Source organism: Perca flavescens, chromosome 16, assembly GCF_004354835.1.
Source record: "Perca flavescens isolate YP-PL-M2 chromosome 16, PFLA_1.0, whole genome shotgun sequence".
Taxonomy (NCBI): domain Eukaryota; kingdom Metazoa; phylum Chordata; class Actinopteri; order Perciformes; family Percidae; genus Perca; species Perca flavescens.
Genome location: NC_041346.1, coordinates 32,893,366 through 32,903,513, shown reverse-complemented (window position 1 = coordinate 32,903,513; position 10,148 = coordinate 32,893,366). Strand labels below are relative to the sequence as shown.

General features: G+C 38.3%; 1 protein-coding gene across 2 annotated transcripts in view; it reads right to left on the bottom strand.

Annotated features, from left to right (window-relative positions):
• The window catches only part of LOC114570782 (uncharacterized), a 645,073-nt gene that overhangs the window by 191,978 nt on the left and 442,947 nt on the right, over positions 1-10,148 (bottom strand). The window lies entirely within an intron of this gene.

Genomic DNA, 10,148 nt, shown 5'->3' with positions numbered 1-10,148 from the left:
CGGACAGCAGGCAGCAGCAGCTTCTTATTTCAATACTAACAGGCTGATCAGAAAGCACTGACGGAGTGCAGGTCCCAACCATGTCTAGGATTTTCAGAGATACAGGGGGATCAGTGAGTGGATTTAGTCCCTCAACGTAACTATCAGCCACACAACAGGTGTTCTGTACAGAATAAGCCTTTAAATCAGACAAATAGCAGTTAAAATCCCTCCAGTTCAAAATAAAAGAGAGTTTAAAGACATGTTGAGTTGTTTCTGAACCAATCAGCTGTCAGATCAGAGAGGGCAGCGTTTCCCAGCATGCCCCTGGGTCCGCCTGGCTCTTGCAGTCGGTGAAAAGCAACTGCGCTGCCTGGGTCTCAAACCTCCGGCCGCCTTGATCTCGTGAGGTTATCGTTGCCCACGTGTGTGACGTCAGAGCAAGTCGGGATCAAGTCAGACACAAATCTACCCAGCACTCAAGTGTGAGTCTAATGATGGAAAGCCAAAAAAGAAGAAAGGGAAAGGTGGCGCTGAGATGGTCAGACTCAAAAGGATGAAAGTTATGGAGGAGGAGGCAGCGAAATGCTCCGACATAACAGACATGTATTTCACTGGATCGAAACAAATCTATCTAACCATAGGTGTGACCATTTTAATCTATTTAAAATATTTTTGCAAAGGTTCTCTGACGTTAGTTTATGTTTTATATATGTGGCTAAGCTGCTGCCTAGCAGGTAAAACACGTTATGAAAACACAATGTACCAGGTAGCTAGAAACAGTGGTGTAGTCTAATGTATTGTACTGTATATGTATGGGCCAGGGTGGGGGGCCATATCATAGTGGGGGGAGTCTTGCTGTCCTCCCCCAGGAAAATTTTGACCATCAAAGACTTCATTTCCTGCATTCTTACAATTTACGGTGGAAATAACTTTAATTAGCCTATGCAAAGAAAAAAAACAAATGACAATTCAAAATATATCAAAATAATAATGCAAAGTATGTTGTTACGTGTCAATGCACATTTTTAAGTTGGTATATGGAAATCCTGGAGCTTTCTTAGTGGGTATACTGCATACCACGTAGACTACACCACTGGTTAGAAATGATGCCACATGTCTACCACTTCGAAAGATTGTTTAGATCCTGTTTCGGTACTCTATTCTAAATTCCAAAATAAAAAGACGTATTAACAGGAAGAGGAAGGCAGGATTTGGGTTGTTTGTTTTGGTGGAATCTGTAGCTGTGTGTAGCCTACTGTCTTGAGCAACCAAAGCTAGAAGTACACATTGGGTTATGAAAAGATTACACCTAATCAGTTTAAAACTGGGACCCCCCCCTCGCCTTGTCTGGAACCTGTAAGGTAGGTCAGAGGCTTTCCTTTTCTCAATATGTCATTCTGTGGCATAAGTTAGCTTGGCACTCAGTTCCAATGGGCTACTAGTGTGGATGGTGTTGCTGTGCTGTGTGTTGTTCATTCATTCATTCATTCATTCATTCATGGGTACACTCATCCGTGAACAGATGCATTCTACCCAGCGATGGTGTTTAACAATAAAAACTACAACTCCCATAATTCCACGCATAATTCCAGTCTATATTTTTTGGATATGACAAATAGTATACCTTTGGTCCCTTCAGGTACCCCAGTCAATAGAAGTAGGGTTCATATATACAAACAAATCCACTTTATCCTGTAACAATGTATGTTTCCCTTTTAGGTGTTCATGTGTACATCAAAACGAGCCCTGTCTAAAGAACACCTGTCAGATTTCATAATTACTTGACAGGTTTCCACAACTACAATAACAAAGTGTTTCTGACCCTTCAGTTATGCTCTTTCATGACAAATTTACTGAGGGTAATATGGTCCTTTTTTCATTCAATTAGAAACATAAAGTAGCACTAAGTTGTACAGTAAGTATAGAACAGAACTAACTGATTGATCTTTTAACAGAGCCACACAGCTATCAGAAGATCCATCAGTGCTATGGAGCATCAACTGAATTTGACAATCCACCACAACACCATCCGGAGGGCATTTTTTCACTACTCTGCACTTACTGCTTATGAGTATGATTTCTTGAGTATGATGATTGTATGTGAGTACTTAGTAATACACACAGAGGGCTAAAAAATACATAATTTATGTAATATGTTTTGAGGCTTGTAGAGATTCACAGCTTGGAGCTGACCTTGTGCACTGTCAGCTGCACATAGTTTATTGGCAATATTACATCAGGAAGAAAATGATCTTCAAATCTTAAGTTTTGTACAGTTCAACTAAATGTTGGTAGTGTAGGATGAATAGCATTAGCCCACTCTGCAGCCTGAATCAGACCCTGTGACTCTATTTGTTGTAGCTGCTCCTTCATGTACACCTGTCATGGCTCTTGAAATTGTAGCCTGTTGTATCCACATATGCAGGAGGAGGACTGGGTGAAATGTGAGACATGCAATGGCTGGCTGCACAAAGACTGTGCCTGTTATGAGCCCAGTCAGTCAGTCAGGCATTTTAACATGTGGGTGTGACCTGTCTGAGCCATAAGCCTTCACCAGGTTTGACCAATCTTCAACCCTCTCCTACTAATTTAATCAATTAAACACCTGAATATGCATGACAGTAACTGCTGTGGGAATTTAGCTGCAGCTTCTATAAAAACTGAAGCAGGACATCATTGGGTCTTTTATGTTTTTTTATAGTGTCAAACGGCATAAACATTCTCTTCATCTTCCTCTATCACACAGGTGTCAAACTCAAGGCCCGTGGGCCAAATCTGGCCCCTTGCAGATTTAGATCCGGCCCGTATATCAATTTGGGTTCACAATAAATTTTGCTCCGCCTAGTTGTGCGCCAAACCAAAAACACAGGAAAGTGTTTTTTAAACTGCAAATACCTGACCTTTAAAGCAGAATATGGCAGATTTGCTGACTCAGACTCAGAAATTCCCCCAGAAGAAGCAGAGAGAGTTTTCACATTCAGGTTGTGAAACAGGTCGTATCATTGTTTTGCTTGATTTGCTAAATTCTATGATGACGAAGGAACTCTTTTGATGACTTTTTTAGAGCTTCATGTCAACAAAGATGTGACAAAAAGTGTACAAAAATGTTGGAAAAAGCAACAAATTTACAAAAAGGTGACAAATGTCTGAGAAAGCCCCACAGAAGTCGGAACAAAAACAACAAAAATGAGGAAAAAAGCTACAAAAATGTTTTTAAAAAGTGACATGCAGTAACAAAAGCACGTCAATAAACTCTCCATGTCTGGCCCTTGGAGTGATTCTCTTTTTCCAGTGTGGCCCTCTGGGAAAATGAGTTTGACCCCCTGCTTTATGACTTAGTAGTTCAAACAACACAAATGCCACCTTGTGGTCTAAAAGTGCAACGACATGAAATCATGTGTTTGAATTTAACCTAACCTTGCTTTTAACTGAATTTTTTAACCATCTGAACCACTCAACCATCAAGAAATGTAACTTATAAATTAATAATAATGAACAAAGAATACAACAACCATTCTTTAACTAATGTGACATATTGTACTATGCTGTATTGGTGCTTATTTGTTTCTATGTACTTTGCAGTACTTTGACCTGCCTCAAGAACAAAGGGGTTGAAGGCCTAATTTCCAAGGAAAGAATAAAGGTTTGTATGGTTTATTCTATTATTTATATTATATTCTACATTTGATTATTTGAGTAAATATTGAAAAAAGGGTGTTTCTTTGGCAGGACCCTGGGGGAAACCGTGCCCTGAAAACAATCCTTAACAGAAAGCCAACATGTTTCAATGAGAAACACGTAAGTAATATTTTTTTAAGTCATTTTTTAAAAGGGGTCATTTTGTCAACCAGTGTATGAATAAATGTTTATTTAACCTTACTATGTCCAACAGATGAATGACCTCATTGATTTGATAAAGCCAACGTTGTTGTTGGATTACAGCCTCCTCCCAAACATTGACTTTGATATTGATGTCATGGTGCCAGAGGGATGTTCCAATTATAGTTGAACAAAGACATAAAGGTCTCCCTTAAGGTCACAGCTCTACCATTCTAACAGAATTTAGCTTTCTGTTACTTGACCACCCATAATACTGTATCTGAAGTCTCTTTATATAGACCTTAGTGGTCCCCTAATACTGTATCTGAAGTCTCTTTTATATAGACCTTAGTATCTGAAGTCTCTTTTATATAGACCTTAGTGGTCCCCTAATACTGTATCTGAAGTCTCTTTTATATAGACCTTAGTGGTCCCCTAATACTGTATCTGAAGTCTCTTTTATATAGACCTTAGTGGTCCCCTAATACTGTATCTGAAGTCTCTTTTATATAGACCTTAGTGGTCCCCTAATACTGTATCTGAAGTCTCTTTTATATAGACCTTAGTGGTCCCCTAATACTGTATCTGAAGTCTCTTTTATATAGACCTTAGTGGTCCCCTAATACTGTATCTGAAGTCTCTTTTATATAGACCTTAGTGGTCCCCTAATACTGTATCTGAAGTCTCTTTTATATAGACCTTAGTGGTCCCCTAATACTGTATCTGAAGTCTCTTTTATATAGACCTTAGTGGTCCCCTAATACTGTATCTGAAGTCTCTTTTATATAGACCTTAGTGGTCCCCTAATACTGTATCTGAAGTCTCTTTTATATAGACCTTAGGGGTCCCCTAATACTGTATCTGAAGTCTCTTTTATATAGACCTTAGTGGTCCCCTAATACTGTATCTGAAGTCTCTTTTATATAGACCTTAGTGGTCCCCTAATACTGTATCTGAAGTCTCTTTTATATAGACCTTAGTGGTCCCCTAATACTGTATCTGAAGTCTCTTTTATATAGACCTTAGTGGTCCCCTAATACTGTATCTGAAGTCTCTTTTATATAGACCTTAGTGGTCCCCTAATACTGTATCTGAAGTCTCTTTTATATAGACCTTAGTGGTCCCTAATACTGTATCTGAAGTCTCTTTTATATAGACCTTAGTGGTCCCTAATACTGTATCTGAAGTCTCTTTTATATAGACCTTAGTGGTCCCTAATACTGTATCTGAAGTCTCTTTTATATAGGCCTTAGTGGTCCCCTAATACTGTATCTGAAGTCTCTTTTATATAGACCTTAGTGGTCCCCTAATACTGTATCTGAAGTCTCTTTTATATAGACCTTATTGGTCCCCTAATACTGTATCTGAAGTCTCTTTTATATAGACCTTAGTGGTCCCCTAATACTGTATCTGAAGTCTCTTTTATATAGACCTTAGTGGTCCCCTAATACTGTATCTGAAGTCTCTTTTATATAGACCTTAGTGGTCCCTAATACTGTATCTGAAGTCTCTTTTATATAGACCTTAGTGGTCCCCTAATACTGTATCTAAAGTCTCTTTTATATAGACCTTAGTGGTCCCCTAATACTGTATCTGAAGTCTCTTTTATATAGACCTTAGTGGTCCCCTAATACTGTATCTAAAGTCTCTTTTATATAGACCTTAGTGGTCCCCTAATACTGTATCTGAAGTCTCTTTTATATAGACCTTAGTGGTCCCCTAATACTGTATCTGAAGTCTCTTTTATATAGGCCTTAGTGGTCCCCTAATACTGTATCTGAAGTCTCTTTTATATAGACCTTAGTGGTCCCCTAATACTGTATCTGAAGTCTCTTTTATATAGACCTTAGTGGTCCCCTAATACTGTATCTGAAGTCTCTTTTATATAGACCTTAGTGGTCCCTAATACTGTATCTGAAGTCTCTTTTATATAGACCTTAGTGGTCCCCCTAATACTGTATCTGAAGTCTCTTTTATATAGACCTTAGTGGTCCCCTAATACTGTATCTGAAGTCTCTTTTATATAGACCTTAGTGGTCCCCTAATACTGTATCTGAAGTCTCTTTTATATAGACCTTAGTGGTCCCCTAATACTGTATCTGAAGTCTCTTTTATATAGACCTTAGTGGTCCCCTAATACTGTATCTGAAGTCTCTTTTATATAGACCTTAGTGGTCCCCTAATACTGTATCTGAAGTCTCTTTTATATAGACCTTAGTGGTCCCCTAATACTGTATCTGAAGTCTCTTTTATATAGACCTTAGTGGTCCCCTAATACTGTATCTGAAGTCTCTTTTATATAGACCTTAGTGGTCCCCTAATACTGTATCTGAAGTCTCTTTTATATAGACCTTAGTGGTCCCCTAATACTGTATCTGAAGTCTCTTTTATATAGACCTTAGTGGTCCCCTAATACTGTATCTGAAGTCTCTTTTATATAGACCTTAGTGGTCCCCTAATACTGTATCTGAAGTCTCTTTTATATAGACCTTAGTGGTCCCCTAATACTGTATCTGAAGTCTCTTTTATATAGACCTTAGTGGTCCCCTAATACTGTATCTGAAGTCTCTTTTATATAGACCTTAGTGGTCCCCTAATACTGTATCTGAAGTCTCTTTTATATAGACCTTAGTGGTCCCCTAATACTGTATCTGAAGTCTCTTTTATATAGACCTTAGTGGTCCCCTAATACTGTATCTGAAGTCTCTTTTATATAGACCTTAGTGGTCCCCTAATACTGTATCTGAAGTCTCTTTTATATAGACCTTAGTGGTCCCCTAATACTGTATCTGAAGTCTCTTTTATATAGACCTTAGTGGTCCCCTAATACTGTATCTGCAGGGTTAGGTTAGGGTTAGGAGCCTTGAAGGAGCAGTTGGGGGCAAAAAACACCATTGAGTGTAAAAAGTCCAAGATTTCTCTCTGAAATGTAGCGGAGTAGAAGTAGAAAGTGGCATGAAAAGACTCAAGTAAAGTACAAGTACCTCAACATTAGGACTGGAGTACAGTACTGGAGTACATGTTAATAGTTACGTTCCAGTGCTGCTATTTCCAGGCCGGTCAGGGACAGAGATAACTTCAGGTCACATCTGGACTAATATTTACACAATCAGCAGCCAAAACTCAGCCAGTTGTTTCCTCACTTTGTTACACAGAAGCCAAAATCATTTGGTCACTTTACGTCTAGTTTCTTTGTTTCTTTTAACCCTTTTGTAGCTGTTCCGTTTTTTCACACTTTTGGTCTCTTTTTCCAAAGTTTTTGACCCTTTTTTTAGATGTCGTCACTTCTTATTTAGACATTCTTGTCACTATTTTTGAGACTTTTGCCGCTTTTTTTCTACATCTTTGTCTATTTCTGATGTTCTTGTCACTTTTTTAGACATTCTTCCCTCTTTTTCAACAATTGTTTCAGTTTTTTGACACTTTTGTCTCTTTTTACAAAGGTTTCGATACTTTTTTAGACATTCTTGTCTCTTTTTGAAAAAATTATCACTTTTTTGACACTTTTGTGTCATTTTAATGTTAATAATAATAATAATAATAGTAATAATAATAATAATAATAATTATTTGTACTTTATTAATCCCACAAGGGGAAATTGCAATGTTTTCACTCTGTTGTTATTACACACATTACACACAAGCCTGAATCACACACACATGCTCAGTACCTCTACGTGCACTAATGGAGAGATGTCAGAGTGGGGGGGCTGCCCATGGACAGGTGCCCTGAGCTGTTGGGGGTTCGGTGCGTTGCTCAAGAGCACCTTGGCAGTGGCCAGGAGGTGAACTGGCACCTCTCCAGCTACCAGTCCACCACCATACTTTGGTCCGTATTGGGACTTGGGTTGGGAACTGAAGGGGTTGCTGGTTCAAGTCCCAACTCCCCTACTGACAGAGCTACTGCCACCCCCTCCTCCAAAGTTGTTCTCACTTTTTGAGACATTCTTTGAGACATTCTTGTCGCTTTTTAAAAGCTTTTTAAACGTTTTTGTCGCTTTTTTTCCGACTTTCTTTCTTCCTTTCGCCAGAGCTTTACCTTCATTATTTACTAAGTATATTCGTATACTTCTACTGTGCAATCCTGAGCGGCCCAAACTTTCTGTGCAGCATCTTCAGCTGCAGCGCTGAATGAGCCAGAGCTCATCACATTTTATTTGCTGCCATCCTGAAGCCAGAAGTCTGCTGTGAATGACGAGCTGTGCCGTTAGCTGGTGTGTTGATGGAAAGAGCAGCTCAGCAGCTAAAGTTGCTCTTTCACCTCTTGATCTTCATAGTTCAGCTCAGTTCAGTTCATCCCTGAACAAATACACCATCAGCAGCTGGTTGTTTCCTCACTTTGTTGCACAGAAGCCAAGATAACAATGTTTGTTGGAGCAAAAATATTGATTATAGCCTTTAATAAAAAGGTACGTTAAAGAGGCCTCCATCGAGACAGAAGATGAGACGGATTTGGTCACAGTTCGCCACACTCTGAAGAAATGAATCCATCAAATAACAGAAAAGCTCCTGGCAGCTCATCACCAGGACTATGCCCCCAAATTAAAAAAAATGAAAGCTACGTTTAAAATACAGAACATTTAAAAAATAAACTGCAGAAAAAGCGACACGCTAGGGAAAAAAAGCAGCAAAAACATCTAAGAAAAAGCAGCAAAAATGTAAAAAAAAAATGACTGTGGACTTTAATCCCCAAAAACCAACATCGCACAATTATGCAATTTGAAGTATGAAAAACAAACAAAAAAACAAATTTTTGTTAAAATGTAAAGACATCCAACTGTTGATATTATAGAAGGGTATGTATGGACTTGTCTTACTCTGGGGGATACGCTGAATAAGACAAAGTCCCAATAATAAGTCGGCTTAACAAATCGCAAAAGACTATTATTTAATTAAATTAGTATAAATAAGATATTTAAATAGGTATAAATATATAAAGAAAAGTAAATCTCCACTCGCTGTTAAAAAGTAACTCACTCTGAGTATCTTAACTTTTACTTGAGTAGATTTTTATACTGGTTAATTTCACTTGTACTTACGTAAAAGTTCATCAAAGTAATAGTACTTTTACTTAAGTAGAATATTTTTGTACTCTTTCCACCTCTGCATATAACGTACGGACAATCTGACCCAATACAGCTTGGTTTATATATATATATATATATATATATATATATATATATATATATATATATATATATATACATACGTTCTTTTAATACATCCACGAGTTCATACGTTCTCTTAATACGTCCACGCGTTCATACGTACTCTTAATACATCCATGAGTTCATACGTTCTCTCATCCATGAGTTCATGTTGGAGAGTGGCATGTGAGTGTAAAACGTGAAAGGCGAAGCAGTATGTGCTGTATGTCCCTTACCTGCTAACGTATTTGTAGATGGATCATGAATATGGAGCATCTACCCCAGTTCATGCAAATGCAAATGTAAAATTCAAAGCCAATAGGAATACTTGAAATTGATGGTGGAGGTCAATATTGATGAAAAAGGACAAGTTTGTGAACGGGCAACACAGATATTGATAATGAATAACTAAACATATTACACACTGGGACTATAAAGCAACAAACGTGCTGAAAAAGATGACCAAAACAAAAGAAAAAGTTGCATGGTCAACGGGAAGACAACACAAGGGTCAAGCGGTAAGAGTGCTTTAGGGCATCCATACTGGGGTGACAGGTCACCCACCAAGTGTATACTATTTATATCGTAGGTGTCTTTATGTTATTGCTCATTGCTGTGTGTATGATAATAATAAAGCTTTTTGGTGTCATGCTGCAAACGGTGTCTTTCTGCCATCTAAAGAGAAAACTTCTCTTAACAATGACCAAGAACTCCTGTGAGGTGAGTTCACACAGCTTTAAAATGCCGTCCGGGAATCTCTCAGAGCCTTCGGAGCTAAAAACATCTCGGAGTGTTTGTTGCACCGTTTGGGCTTTTCAGGTCATCAGGTCATCATGCTGCTAAACATGGAGCGATAGTTACTGAGCAGTGACTCCTGTCTCTCTGTCCATTAAATAAGATGTATGACTGGAGGAAGAAGATACTGTATGTGAAGTACTGTGCAGTAGTTTCATTTAGTTATGACATTAGGCCTGTTAGGGAAGTGCAACATACTCTTTTTTTATTGTATGTAGAAGTGCTGTAGATGTCTTGGTCAATGTTTGTGTTGTGGTTATGTGTCAATATGTCTGTACTGTAGGCCTACAACTAATTGCCTCTCGGGCAATTTGTCCATGTCCCTCTTCTGGTTCTACATATTTTTACATGTAAATGGATGTTCAGCATTAGTCTGCATCCACTAAAAGTTCTGTTTTTGCCGCTG